This window comes from Geotrypetes seraphini, chromosome 4 (assembly GCF_902459505.1).
Source record: "Geotrypetes seraphini chromosome 4, aGeoSer1.1, whole genome shotgun sequence".
Lineage (NCBI taxonomy): Eukaryota > Metazoa > Chordata > Amphibia > Gymnophiona > Dermophiidae > Geotrypetes > Geotrypetes seraphini.
The window spans coordinates 5,033,606-5,048,498 of record NC_047087.1 but is presented as its reverse complement, the minus strand read 5'-3'; the positions used below and the strand labels follow the sequence as shown (position 1 = coordinate 5,048,498).

General features: G+C 41.3%; 1 protein-coding gene across 5 annotated transcripts in view; it reads left to right on the top strand.

Annotated features, from left to right (window-relative positions):
- NFAT5 (nuclear factor of activated T cells 5) overlaps window positions 1-14,576 on the top strand; it is a 383,347-nt gene extending 368,771 nt beyond the window's left edge. For all 5 annotated transcript variants that reach the window (XM_033941877.1, XM_033941880.1, XM_033941878.1 and 2 more), the window contains one exon: window positions 11,350-14,576. The gene's annotated coding sequence lies outside the window, so the exon portion shown is untranslated. The remainder of the gene's footprint in view (window positions 1-11,349) is intronic.
- The last annotated feature ends 317 nt before the right edge of the window (window positions 14,577-14,893 follow it).

Here is a 14,893-nt window from a genome sequence, read left to right as displayed (position 1 = left end):
TTTTCTTCACCTCCCCTGTCCATCAGCATCTCTTTCCTTCTCCCCCTGTCCAGCAGTAGGCATCCCTTCCTTTTTTATCCTCCCTCCTCCTTCTTATCCCTATGATACTCTTACCTTGCTCTGCCCCTGATCAGAGGTTCCCGACAGCTGCCCAGTTGCACCCATTGGAAAAGTTTCCACTGCCACATCCCGCACCCCTCCTGACGCGGCTCCCGCTGTCCTTTCTGTCTGTCTCTGTCCCTGGCCCCCTTTGCCTGTCTGTCTTTCTGTGTATCTCCCTGCCCCTGTGTCTTTCTTCTTTCCTTTCTGTCTCCCTTCCTCCCTCTGTCTGTCTGTCCAAAGCAGCATTCCATCCCCCTCCATTTCCCTCCCCCCACACCAGTTCCCTGTGCACCTGCCCCTGTGTCTTTCTTATTTTCTTTGTGTTTCCCTTCCTCTCTCTGTCTGTCCAAAGCAGCATTCCATCCCCCTCCCATTTCCCTCCCCCCACACCAGTTCCCTGTGCACCTGCCCCTGTGTCTTTCTTATTTTCTTTGTGTTTCCCTTCCTCTCTCTGTCTGTCTGTCCAAAGCAGCATTCCCTTCCCCTCCATTCCCCCCCCCCAGTTCCCTGTGCTGCAGCATTAGCGTTTCCTTTACCCCCCCCCTTTCCCTTCCCGCGGTCCAGACTACAAAGGTGGTGATTCCTGCAGCGCTTGCATCAGGCTCCACAAGCTGCTTCGGGCCCTTCTACTGCCCTGATTTACTCTGGCACGTCCCTGATGACATCATCAGAGACGCGGCAGAGCAAATCAGGGCAGTAGAAGGGCCCGAAGCAGCGTGTGAAGACTGATGTACACGCTGCTGGAATTGCCATTCGGGCCCGCGGGAAGAGAAGGGGGTGGGCGGCAAAGGAGAAACTGAGATCGGCGGCGGCGGCAGGAGGAACGGAGAACGTCGTCTGGCTGTGGTCCGGCTTGTGGAGGCGATAGGCTGGTGACGTATTAGCGCGCATGCGCACTCCTTCGGCCACAGACCTACAGCGCACAGAACAAGCAAATAGGAGTGCGCATGCGCGGCTAGCTCTTTATTATATTAGATACTGCCAAGGGACGTATCATCTCAGCGGTTTACAAAACATGAATAGTACACTTAACAGAACCAGAAAAGAATTACAAATCTGATAGTACAGCAAAAAAAGCAGCAAGGTTAGGGCATAAACAAGGTAAAGGAGATTACATTAAGAGATACAAAACAGAGAACAAAAAAGACGGCACAAATGCACAAGGAGAAAAGTGTGCCGAGTTTGAAAGGAACTATTTTCTTTTATCTTTCCTAACTGCTGCTCTTCCGGGGAGTATATCAGCTGAGTCAACACAGCAGCATGGTCAGGTGGTTTTAAGACCCGCCCATTGGTGCTGTGTCACTTGTGACAAGAAGAAAAGCGTGTTCTTTCATCTCTCCTAACTGCTGCTCTTCCCGGGAATTCTATCAGCTGGTTTAATGCAGCAGCACGGAGGAGGCAGCTTTTAAGACCTGCCTACCGGTGTTGAGTCACTTGTGACGAGGCAAAAAGCACTGTGCTTTTCACAGTAACATAGTAAATGATGGCAGATAAAGACCTGAGCGGTCCATCCAATTGTCCTACCCCTCCCCTTTGTTTCTTTTAGGCAACATACCTTAGAAGTCCACCCAATACTGTCCTTAGGTTCCAACTATTGGAGTTGCCGTTGAAGCTTACTCCAGCCTATCCAAACCATCTCCTTTGGGGGATTCAGACTGTGAAAGTTTGCCCATTCATATTCTAGTTAGTGTTCATCCCATGCTTTTTTAAATTCCGTCACTGTTTTCCTCTCCACCACCTTCTCCAGGAGGGCATTCTAAGCATTCACCACCCTCTCCATGAAAAAGAATTTCCTAACATTACTCTTAAGTCTACCACCCCTCAGCCTCATAGTATGGTATAAATATATTAATCCAAAATAAGAAAAAGCCTACTCTACATGATAGGGGTCACAACGTGTAAACTGGAAGGAAAAGACCTGCTCTCAGTTCTGGGAACTATCTTAAACCTGCGGGCTTTCAGTTTGCACTACTTGATTAATATTGGTTAGATACACCAGGAATCTCTAGAAATTGAATAAATAGCTGGGGTTGCCTATCGGTTCATGGGAACTTATTGGCAGAAAGTGAAAAGTTCACCAGGGCATATCAGGCATAAAGCGCCCAAGAGTGCATGCAAGGTTACCCATAAACATCATTTAAAGCCATCCACTAGTTTAAAAAAAATCAATTAATGTGTTAAAAATTTTAATAAATATAAATTCAAATGTGCAAAGATTGAAGATAATAATAATAAAGTGCCCAAAGTGACATTGTTCCTGAATTTCAAAAAGCACACTACATGCAAAATCACTAATTGATGAGCCTTGAGAAAGCAAGAAATCACATTTGTCTAATCATTTTAAACTGCCATCTGCAAGGACTTATCTGAGAAGCCACCAACATCCAGTGGATGGCTTTAAATGATGTTTATGGGTAACCTTGCATGCACTCTTGGGCGCTTTATGCCTGATATGCCCTGGTGAACTTTTCACTTTCTGCCAATAAGTTCCCATGAACTGATAGCCAACCCCAGCTATTTATTCAATTTCTAGAGATTCCTGGTGTATCTAACCAATATTAATCAAGTAGTGCAAACTGAAAGCCCGCAGGTTTAAGATAGTTCCCAGAATTGAGAGCAGGTCTTTTCCTTCCAATAAATATATTAATTTCAGGGCTGAACTATTGCTAGGACAGGTAAGCAAGTGATCTTGACCACTCACTTTTTTTGGATCATTAAAAGCATCACTTTTTCTTATGCATCGGGAAGCCATGGTCTGCAAATCTGATCATCAAAGTCAAAACTGGTTTGGTGACGGTAGTTAGACTTTGGTTTATCTGGGCCTCTGTCAGGAAAATTCTGGCATACTGCCCAAACCAGAGTAATTTGATTTTAGACGGATTCATATTCATCTGAAATTAAGTTGACCAGTGATATAATCTAGAAATACACGCATGAATGTTTAATGAAAAAGAACTCATGTGTATAAGTCAAATTAAAGTAAACTGTATACTCTTACTTAACAATGATTTAGTCATAGCCATTTTAGCACAGATAACTGTTTCAGTGCTAAAATATTTTGGAGGCCTGGCTGATTAGTATACAAAAGATCAGATTCTTCCAAATAATTCAGCAGTTGGCTTGCATAATTTTAGCAAAGACCGGAATTGATGCTACAGGCCTATAATTTGATACTTCCGATAAACTATTATTCTTAGTCTTAGGAATTGGAGTCAATATAATATCGCCTAAATTAGAAGGGAAAGACCTATTAGACAATTTATACTGTGTTTTACTCTCCAACAACGCCTCTTTAAATCTTGAGGAAGCTAATACTATTAAATAAGGGGGTCAAGAATTGAGATGACATAAAGACTTGGTATATCTCAATAATAATTTATCCAAATCCTGAGTTGTTACTTTTTGAAAGAGTTCCACATTCTATTTGAAGGACATCGTTCATTTGGTACCAAGATATTCATATGATCATAAATCTGAACACATGAATTTAATTGCATCCATAAATTTTCCACTTTACTTTTAAAATAATGAGCCAAAGTATTAGCATTTGGAATTAATTCCCTCAGAGATAACATATCTTCTACTGATAGTAATTGTCTCACCACGTTAAACACCTTTTTTGAATTTAAAGTTTCAAACCTTTTGTTCAGAATAGAATTCCCTTTTTCTATTAGAAAAAATGGTATTCTATTACATTTATATTATATTTATTGCTTCCCTACAATATTTCTTATTTAATTCAGATTGGTTTTTCCTCCAAATACGTACTAACTTTTTCTAGATTTTCTCTTTTCCTCCAATAAAACTTCTCTAAACCAACCCAAAGTAGATCTATTTCTTTTGATTTTCTTATGGGAGCAAGTTCATCTAATGTTTGATGTAACAGTAGCATTCTAGTTTTCAATCAGATTCAGCAAGGAAAAATTCTCCTCAGGAAATGATTCTTTTATAGAATCCCAGAAAACATCTAGGTTTACTTTTCCTAAACTCATCTTTCTATTCTGCAACACTAATTTGTCGTTCTTTCCAAGTAACTGTAAAATCCAATAAAAAATTATCTGACCAAGGAATCTGTGACTAATGACCAGATGAAATCAAGAAATTATTTGATTTATGCTTAGTAAATCCAATCACAAAAGTGGAAGTAAGGAAGAAGTAAGAAATTACAGGCCGGTAAGTCTGACTTCTGTGGTAAGCAAATTAAAACAGAGTCAAGCTCCTTTTCTGGTGATGACCCAGTCTACAAATCCAAGTTTTAGTTTAGAATGGTGAAGTTTCTGGAATCTGGTGGATTACAGGACTGGAAGCAACATGGATTCACTATAGAGGTAGGCCTTGTCAAACAAATCCAATCAATTTATTTGACTGGGTGACCAGAGAATTGGAAAGAGGAAGTGTGCTAGATGTGGTGTATTTAGATTTTAGCAAAGTCTTTGACTGTGTTTCTCACACACACACACACACACGTCAGGAACTGGTTGAGTGGATGACGACAGAGGGTAGTGGTCAATGGAGATCACTTTGAGGAAAGGGATGTTACCAGTGGTGTGCCTCAAGGTTCTGTTCTTGGGCCTCTTCTTTTTAACATTTTATAAACGATATTGCTGAAGGGCTGTTGGGTGAGACTTGCCTCTGCGGATTATATCAAAATCTGCAATAGAGTAGACCCCCCCCAGATGGTGTGAACATAAGAACAACCTTACTGGGTGAGACCAATGGTTCATCAAGCCCAGTAGTCCATTCTCAAGGTGGCTAGTATATGGCCAAAACCCAAAGAGTAGCAACATTCCATCTTACTGATCCAGGAAAAGCAGTGGCTTGCCCCATGTCTTTCTTAATAACAGACTATGGACTTTTCCTCCAGGAAATTGTCCAAACCATTCCTAAAACCAGCTATGCTATCTGCTCTTAACCACAACTTCTGGCAATGTGTTCCAGAGCTTAACTGTTCTCTGAGTGAAAAAATATTTCCTCCTACTGGTTTTAAAAGTATTTCCCTGTAACTTTGAGTGTCCCCTAGTCTGTAATTTTTGATGAAGTGAAAAACCAATCCACTTATACCCGTTCTACTACACTCAGGATTTTGTAGACTTCAATCATATCTCCCCCTCGGCCCTCTCTTTTCCAAGCTGAAGAGCCCTAATCTTTTTAGTCTTTCCTCATACAAGAGGTATTCCATCCCCTTTATCATCTTGGTCGCTCTTCTTTGAACCTTTTCTAATGCCTCTATACCTTTCATAAGATAAGGAGACCAATAAGTTTGGCTAATATATTTTGTATCTAGTTGTGCTAGGGTGATGTCGTTCTCTAAATCTCAGAGCTGACTATCTCAATTCTGTATTGCTGTGCTGTCTTTATAATTTTTTTTTCTAACCTGACTATGACGTGTCTTAGCATACACAATTTATCATGTATCCCTACCTAGTGCAGACTGAAATTTCCTTTGCTTACTGGAATTTACTATCTTCACATTTCTTTATTACCTAAACTTGTTCTACAGTAATATTTTAACTGTTTTAACTTAGTTTCTATAGTTACCAACTTATCTAATCTAGTATTTGTGAGTCGCACAAACCTATACAAGCTCTAGGCGACTTGAGGAAAGGAAGGGGAAAAGGAAGAGAAGGGTCAGGGTAGATAGAAGGAAGGAGAGGAGGGACGAAGAGATAGGAAAAAGTGATGCACAAGAAAAAGTGATGCTTTTAATGATCCAAAAAAAGTGAGTGGTCAAGATCACTTGCTTACCTGTCCTAGCAATAGTTCAGCCCTGAAATTAATATATTTATTGGAAGGAAAAGACCTGTGCGAGTTAAATAGGGTCAGATGCTTAAGAAGATATTAGGGGGATTAATTGTTATGAGTTTTTGCCTCTTCTGCAAGTTTCTCTTCATATTCTTTCTTAACTTTCTTCATCAGTGCTTTGCCTCTAACTTGCCAGTGCTTGTGTCTCTTCTTATTTTCTTCATTCAGATCCTTTTTCCATTCTTTAAAGGATTTTTTTTGCTCTGAATAGCCTCTTTCACTTCATCTTTTAACCATGTTGGCTCTTGTTTCCTCCTTCGCCAACTACATCAACCAGCTCGCCTTTATCCACATGACTCTGTACAGTGCTGCATACGCCTGTAGCACTATAGAAATAATTAATAGTAGTAGTAAGCTTGTTCATACCTTCAAAGAAGTCAAGCAAATTGGTGAGGCAAAATCTCCCTCAGGTGAACCAATGCTGACTCTGTCTCATTATATCATGTTTGTCTACATGTTCCACAATTTTATTTTTTATAATTGTTTCCACCATTTTGCCCAGCACTGAAGTCAGGCTTACCAGTCTGTAATTTCACAGATATCCCCTGGAACCCTTTTAAAAAATTGTAACATCGGCCACCCTCCAATCTTCAGGTACTACAGACAATTTTAGCGACAGGTTACAGATCACTAACAGCAGATCAGCAATTTCATGTTTGAGTTCTTTTAGTACCCTGGGATGTATACCATCCGGTCCAAGTGATTTATCACTTTTTAACCTGCTGATTTAGCTTAGTACATCTTCCAAATTCACTGATATTTCTTTCAGTTCTTCCACTTTGTCCTTGAAAACCATTTCTGGTTCATTTAGATCTCTTACATCATCTTCCGTAAAGACCAAAGCAAAGAATTCATTCAGTCTCTCCTCTATGGCCTTATCCTTCCTGAGTGCCCCTTTTGCTCCTTGATCATCCAAAGGTCCCACGGATTCCCTCACAGTTTTTCAAAGAGTGAAGTTTTTAGTTTCTTTCGGAATTGGTTATGGTTGATTTCCGTTCTTATAGTCTCTGTGAGGTTGTTCCAGATTGTGACTCCGAGGAAGGTGAACATGGATTGGAAGATTCTATTGTACTTGAGATTTTTTGTTGAGGGGAGGCTCAGTTTGATCCTTTTGAGAATTCTGCGTGAGCTGGGCCATACGTCAGTTAAAAGTTTGATGAGAGGGACTGCTGAGTTGCCGTAGATGATGTGATGTACGATGCTGGTAATTTTGAATTTTTTACGAGCTTACGAGCTGTGATGGGTAGCCAGTGGAGTTGTTTGTGGTATGTTGAGATGAAATCGTATTTTTTCAGACCGAAGATAAGTCTTACTGCAGTGTTTTGAAAGAGATGCATTTTGTAGGAGAGGATGGTGTTGATTCCAAGGTAGGCGGAGTTGCAGTAATCCAGTTGGGATAGAATCATCATCTGGACTATGATGGCAAAGTGATGCTGGTGGAAGTATGGCCTGATGAGTCTTAGTTGTTTCATGGTGAAGAGGGCTTTCTTTTGAAGATGGGCTACTTGAGGTTCCATGGATAGTCTAGTATACAGCCTAGTATTTTGGAGGTTTTTTTCAACAGTAAGTAAGTAAGTATACTTTGTTTACACTAAAAGTAAAATTATAATTTTGGGAAAGGGGGTATGTTATTGGTTAAATCAATGTTTTTCAATTTATTATATGTGCAATATGTTTGCTTTATAATATTTGTGGAAAGGGTGGGTGGGAAAGGGACTTAATTTATATATTGAAGATGATACTAGAAAAGAAATTCAAGTGATGTGTATGATTTAATTGATGTATTATTGTACACTTGATGTAAGATGAAAAAATGAATAAAGAATTGGGAAAAAAACCCAAAAACAGTAAGTATGCCGCCCGATTGGAGCATGATGCTTGTTGGTGCTATTTGTTGAGTATTGTGGAAACAGAGAACTTTGGTTTTGGTGGCGTTTAGCTTCAGTTTCTGAGTGGTTGCCCATGTTTGGATTTTCTCTATATTATCACAGATTTTCTTAGAGGTGTTAGCATGATTTTCTGCCACCAGAATGAGGAGTAAAATATCATCCTCATATGACATGCTCTCATCTTCAAGTTGGATGTCTCCGAGAGAGCTCATAAATAGGTTGAAGAGAATAGGTGAAAGCGGTGATCCCTGCGGAACTCCACAGAAGGCCCTCCAGGTGTTGGAGTAAACGCCGTCTTTTTTGACAGTGTATTCTCTGTTCATGAGGAAGTCTGTGAACCAGTACAGTACCGTATCTGTTGTAGAGAGCTGAACGGGGACGACGGGAATCCCGCGGGACCCGTGGGTTCCCCCTTCGGGTTACGGGGATCCTGTGGGGACGCCCCCTAGGATCACGGGGTTCCTGCGGGGCTGGATGTATTCAGCCGCGAGGCTCATCTCCCTACCTGCCCTCAGCCCTGCCACACACAGCCAAACGGAAGTCTTCCTGATGTCAGCGCTGACGTCGGAGGGAGAGCTTAAGCAAAGCCCTCCTTCCCTCCGAAATCAGCGCTGACATCATGAAGACTTCCGTTCGTGTGCTGCGGCAGGGCAGGCAGGGAAAAGGCAGTGGTACAAGGCGGGGGGCGGTCCTCCCCGGGTGCAGCACAGCCAGCCAGGTCCCCCGACCGACCGACAACAGGCCCGGTCCGTCAAACCTCCCTGCCCTGTAGCCACGAATCTAAATTACTTTCTTACAGCAGCTTCAATACTCCAGCTGCTGTAAGAAGGTAATTTAGATTTGTGGCTCCAGGGCAGGGAGGTTTGTTGGACCGGGCCTGTTCTGTTGTCAGTCGGGCGGGTGGGTAAGAGCCACAAAGGTAAGGGGCAGGGAGGGAAAAAGGGAGGAAAGATGGAGTGGAGAGGAAAAGGCGCTTAAGGTAAAACTGAGGGGGGAGAAGGACGCTGAAAGCACTGGGAAGACAAAGGGATGGAGAAGGACGCTGAAAGGACATGGGGAAGATGGGAGGGGGGGAGAAGGACATGGGGAAGACAGAGGGGGGAGAAGGACACTGAAAGCACAGGGGGAAGACAAAGGGGTGGAGAAGGACGCTGAAAGCACATGGGGAAGATAAAGGGGTGGAGAAGGACGCTGAAAGGACATGGGGAAGACGGGGGGGAGAAGGACGCTGAAAGGACATGGGGAAGACGGGGGAGAAGGACGCTGAAAGGACATGGGGAAGACAGAGGAGGGAGAAGGACACTGAAAGCACATGGGGAAGACAGAGGGGGGAGAAGGACGCTGACAGGACATGGGGAAGATGGGGGGGAGAAGGACGCTGAAAGGAAATGGGGAAGAGAGAGTGGGGAGAAGACGCTGGCAGGGAAGAAGACAGAGATGCCAGACTATGGGGGGAGCGGAGGGAAGAAGATGGGTGGCAGACCAATTTGGAAGGGGAGAGAAAGGGAGGCATAGTAACAGAGCAAATGGAAGACGCAGAGAGAAGAGAGACAGTGGATGGAAGGAATTGAATGAGAACATGAGGAAAGCAGAAACCAGGCAACAAAGGTAGGAAAATTTTTTTTTTTTTTTTTTTTTTTTGCTTCAGGATAAAGTAGTATATTAGTTGTGTTGATAAAAATTTATAAACATTAGAGGCTCTGGTAGAAACCCGTTTACAAAGTATGTATTCTTCCCAATTAATATTTCCAAATTAATAAAGTCTTTTTGCTTATTTTTAAATGGGTTTCTACCAGAGCCTTTAATTCAGTAGCATAATTCAATGAAATAACTATTTCTGTAGTTTATAGGGACGGGTGGGGACAGAGGGGATTCCTCGCGGGGACGGAGGGGATTCCTCACGGGGATGGGTGGGGACGGGGGATTCCTCGCAGAGATGGGTGGGGACGGAGGGATTCCTCGCAGGGACGGATGGGATTCCTCACGGGGACGGGTGGGACTTTGGCGGGGACGGGTGGGATTTCTGTCCCCGCGCAACTCTCTAATCTGTTGCCCTTATCTCAGAGAGTTTTGTTAGGAATAATTGATGATCAACAGAGTCAAAAGCAGCAGATATGTCGAATTGAAGGAGAATGGCCTAGCGGCCTGTACTTAGCAGTTGTTTGATTTTGGTTATTAAGGTCAGGATGAGGAGTTCTGTGCTGTGCTGTTGTCTGAAACCAAATTGTGTCTACTCATCCAGGGCACCTGGCTTCTCATAAGATCTGTTTGCTTTTCCTCAGGTGTTCTCAATCTTTGTCATAGTAACATAGTAAATGATGGCAGATAAAGACCCAAGTGGTCCATCCAGTCTGCCCAACCATACATGCTCCATAAATTATTTAGTTTAAATGGTCTTTTTTCTTAGATATTTCTTGCCTAGAAACCCAGAGCCCTGCCCAGTAGTGTGCTTAGATTCCATCTACTGGAGTTTCCATCAAAGCTCACTCCAGCCCATCCTAACCATCCCCAGCCCGTCCTCAACTGAATGTCAATATACGTGGGACAGACCGTGCAAGTCTGCCCAGTACTAGCCTTAGTTCCTTCAATGTATACCCATTATTTTTTGATTAGAGATCCTCTGTGTTCATCCCACGCTTCTTTGAACTCTGTCTCCGTTTTCTTTCTCCCTCGGGAGCACATTCCACACATCAATCACCCTCTCCGTAAAGAAGAATTTAAGCATTTAGCTCGCACCTTTTTCATAAGTGTTTCCTTGTCCCTACTGTGCTCACAATGTGTACTTGAAGCAATAGATAGTTAAGTGACTTAGTCAAGGTCACAAAGTGCCACGGAAAAATTTGAAAGAGGAAAGTGGATGGGATTTGGTATATACTTCCTCCTCCGTATTTGCGATTTCCGTATCTACGGATTTGATTATTCGCGGTTTTAAAACAAAAAAATGCTTTTTCACTTTTCAGGCTATTTTGAGCCCTCCCTTAAGCCTTACCTGGTGGTCTAGCAGGTTTTCGTGGCAGGAGCAATCTTCCCACGCTCCTGCCCCGTACAGATCACTCACAGGAAATGGCTCAAGAGACTATAGGAGCTCAAGGCAGCCATTTCCTGTGAGTGATCTGCACGGGGCAAGAGCGTGGGAAGATCGCTCCTGCCTGAAAACCCGCTAAAAAAACAGGTAAGGCTTAAGTGGGGGCTTTCAGAGTTTAAAATAGCCGGGGGAAGCGGTGGTTAGGGGCAGAACCGGCCCAAACATTATTATCGGGTTTTTAATATTCGCAGGCCGGCTCTGCCCCTAACCACCGCGAATACGGAGGGGGAAGTGTACTGCCTTTGTATGGGCAATGGAGGGTGAAGGGACTTTCCCAGAGTTCCCCAGGTTCTTGGGCCTTTGCACTAACCATTAGACCACTCTAACATTCCATGATAAATAGTAGCAATTGGATCAGGTTCATGGTATTTTAGCAAATGTTTTGAATGGATGGTAATCATTTTGACAGAAACATTTGTACAGTATCATCTTTGTTCTGCTAAAATGAAGTTCCTTTTTCTTTGTTTTCAGGAATTCAGTGGTAATAATGAAGAAGGATGGTTCAGAAGAATTCCCTCTGGCTTGGACTCAAGATGTATAAATAAAATAGTCTAGGCCGGGGTAAACATGGAATTTGTTCCTTATCTTCTGAAGTGCACAACAATCGTGGATTATTCAAGGCAAGACAGCTGTAGAACTTCAAGATTTCTGGAAGTAATAGTGGAAGAGAAGCTTTGCTGTCATTCCTAGCATGAACTCCTCCTTTATCACCAATAGAAAGACGATTTGCCATCCTGTTTATTCTCAGGCTTGGCTTTAGAGAGCCATTATTTTCTTTTTTCTTCATGATAGGGATCAGGAGGTGGATATGTGGCTGAGAAACTATAGGTGGTGATGGTATGTTAGTATATGTGGACATTACTGCATAGGAACACATTTCCTGTGCAAGTGTACATTTATTCAAAACAAATTCCATTGAACTCTTGGCATAGCAAAAGCAAGGGAAAATTTCTAATGATTGTGAATGAAAGTCAAACAGCAGTGAGGTGTGGTTGCTGTGCCTTGATGGTGTATTTAATATCCCTTTTATTTTACGATGTAAATATTCTTAAAATGAATTCAGTCTTTAAAGATGTTACCCTGAGCAAGTTAAGCAGTACCTGTTGCATCTTTCAAAGGTTTTCATTGCAGAAAAAAGACTGGGGAATCTTATTTTATTTTATGCTATACTATATCCACTTCATGTTCACTTGTTTTTCCCCTTGTACATTCAGCCTTAAGCAGTTTTTTTAGCAATGTTCCTGGTTTGTCCCTCTTGACACACTTATTGCTGATATGAAGGGAACTTTGAAGAATGACTCCTATGCTGGGTCATGTAACTTTGAATACACTTTTTAATCGTTCAAGATTTTTGGATGGTTTATATCAATGTGCGTTTCATTTTTTTGGAAATCTACCTTTTATATTTAGAAAACAATACACTATTGTGCTATTTGTACTGAGTTGAGTACAAAGGCATAAAGATTAATGTTTATATACATATATATTCATATATATTATTTTTGCCACACAATTTTATGGTAAACTTTGTGAGTTTGCCCAACATCATGTATTGGAGAGAGTAAGAGAGGTTATGTTTTGCTAAATATTTAAATACTTTTTTGCAGCATAAATGTATTATTCAGGCCATTCCTTTAATACCGGGACTCCTAAGGGGCAGTAGATTTATAGATGAAGTAACTGAATTGACAGCTTCTATACTCTCATTTTTATCAAAAGACTGTGATTATTTATATACATATACTAAAAATGTTTCTAGTGCATTCTAAAATGTATTCATTATTCAGACTATTTTATTTTATGGTTGCTACTTCTATAAGATTCATTTATTCGTTTTTCTCTTTTCCACTCCTTAATCTTGTCTCTTTTTGTAGCAAAAATTGTGTATTCCTTTTTAGAGATCATAGAATGAAGGGAAATCAGTGTTAAGTGGGGATAAAATAGTTGTATTGTGTTTAATGCAAAGCCTGCAGAAATTTTCTATGTGATAGCAATGAGAGCAAGGCCTTAAGCCACAGGATATTTCTGCTGCTGTTGCAAGGGGATTGGAAAGAGCCTTCTGGTTCCATAATAACCTGGACTGATTCCTGTTTTTGTGTGTCTGAGTTCAAAGTTTAACACAGCGTCCTTACCCAAAGCGTTAATAATTCCATACCCAGTAGCACTGACATTCATTGATCCCTTTTTCTGTTCTGAATTCTTCTTCCTTGTTACAGTATTGGTGGGTTTGAGAGCTCCTCCTATTCACCCACTTGCATCAGCTGATCATTGTCAGGAGCTGTATGCCATCATTCCATTCAGTACAACATGAACAGTTGAAAAGTGAGGTGAAGGAAGGGTATTTAGTCATAGCAAAATGTTCTAAAAGATGAAAAGCAAATAACTGAAGAGGGAAACAGCTAATCAGTATAAAAGTGCAAGTCTATCTGTGAGGATGCTGGGGTTAGACTATATGGCAGCTGGAGATTTTGATCTCACGTTATGGGAAGGTCGTATTCTAAATGGGATGTGGTTACACAAGAAATTTGTTTTCAATGAAGGATTTGCTCAGTGGTTGGTTTACCTACAGCTAATCATTGACAGCTGTTACAAGGAAATATAAAAGCTTGGTAAATGGTCTAGTAGAGAGTGCAGAATTATGATGTGAAGCATATTCTTTCTCCCCCATACACTGTCGGTGACACTGGATATTTTTTTCTTGGACTTGGTTAATTTCCAACTGTATCTATTATATTAACATGTCCACCCTTGTGGAAGGAGGAACAGTAATAATCAGCATAAAGTTACCTAAAGTAAGCACTTGTGTAAGATTTGCTATTTTCAGATGAACTGGGATGGCTGGAGGAAAGGTCTACTCCACTGTGACAAGTGTCTTTTTTGTCATCAGGGTAGATGTTGACTGATGTTGGCTTTCCCACATACCAAGTGTTACTGCTATCTCCTTTTCTTTTTAAATATATTCCATATAATTTTAAGATGCATATGAAATGGAAAAAGACCAGCTGCCAATCCTGTCCTTTCAGTCCTATTCCTACTGCTAAGGATGTGGAAAGACTGGCCATCTTGGTCAATGACCATTCAAGTTCACCCACTTGAGAAGCTCCATGTGAAAGTCATCCTGTAATAAACTTTCAGGGAGCATTGCAACCCACAGCACCTGAGTTCAGAGTCTGGAGGTCATTTCTGGAGTTTAATTAGTGATGAGAGGATTTCTGATCAGTTCCCCCCACCTCATCCCTTCCCTCGTAGAGCTCATGGAGTAAACCCATTCATCTGACTATTTCTAGCTGCAGTGCACACTGTACCTCCTAGATCGTTTCATGTTTGTGTACATGAAGAATTAATTGGGCCCCTTTGTTGCTTCTGAACTAGAGCCATCTTTATATTTCTAGAAGTTTTTACACATACAGAACATGGAATTAAATATTTGCAGTATATGTAAATGTTTTATTACTAATTTTATCTTTAAACTTATACTATTTAAATTATTTTTATTCTCGTAAAAATGTCATTCTATTCAGTGTATAAAGAGAAAAATTTGGTATAACCCTGTAGATATCAGTGTGGATTGGTAATGTCTAGGGATGGATATTGTACGAATACCCCAAACAGTGTTTGGGTTCTAGTTGTAACATTTTTGTCACTGAACTATGACTTCACATATGGCATAATAAAAGCTGTACATTGTTCAAAGCAAATGTGAGCTGTATGATGAATTTTCAGTAATTTTATTGGTGATCCCAAAAAAATCAACATTATAAACTATCAAAGTTAGAACAAAGATAAACTCCCAGAACTTTTATACTACACACTAGTGTTTAAGTCCGTTACATTAACGGGTGCTAGAATATATGCTCGTCTGTCTTTCTTTCTTTTTCTCTCCCTGCCCCTGTTTCTTCCTTTCTTTCTCTCTCCCTGCCCGTCTCTTTCTTTCTTTCTGTCTCTCTCCCTCCCGCTGTCTGTCTGTTTTTCTTTCTGTCTATCTCTCTTCCTTGGCCCCCTTTGTCTGTCTCTT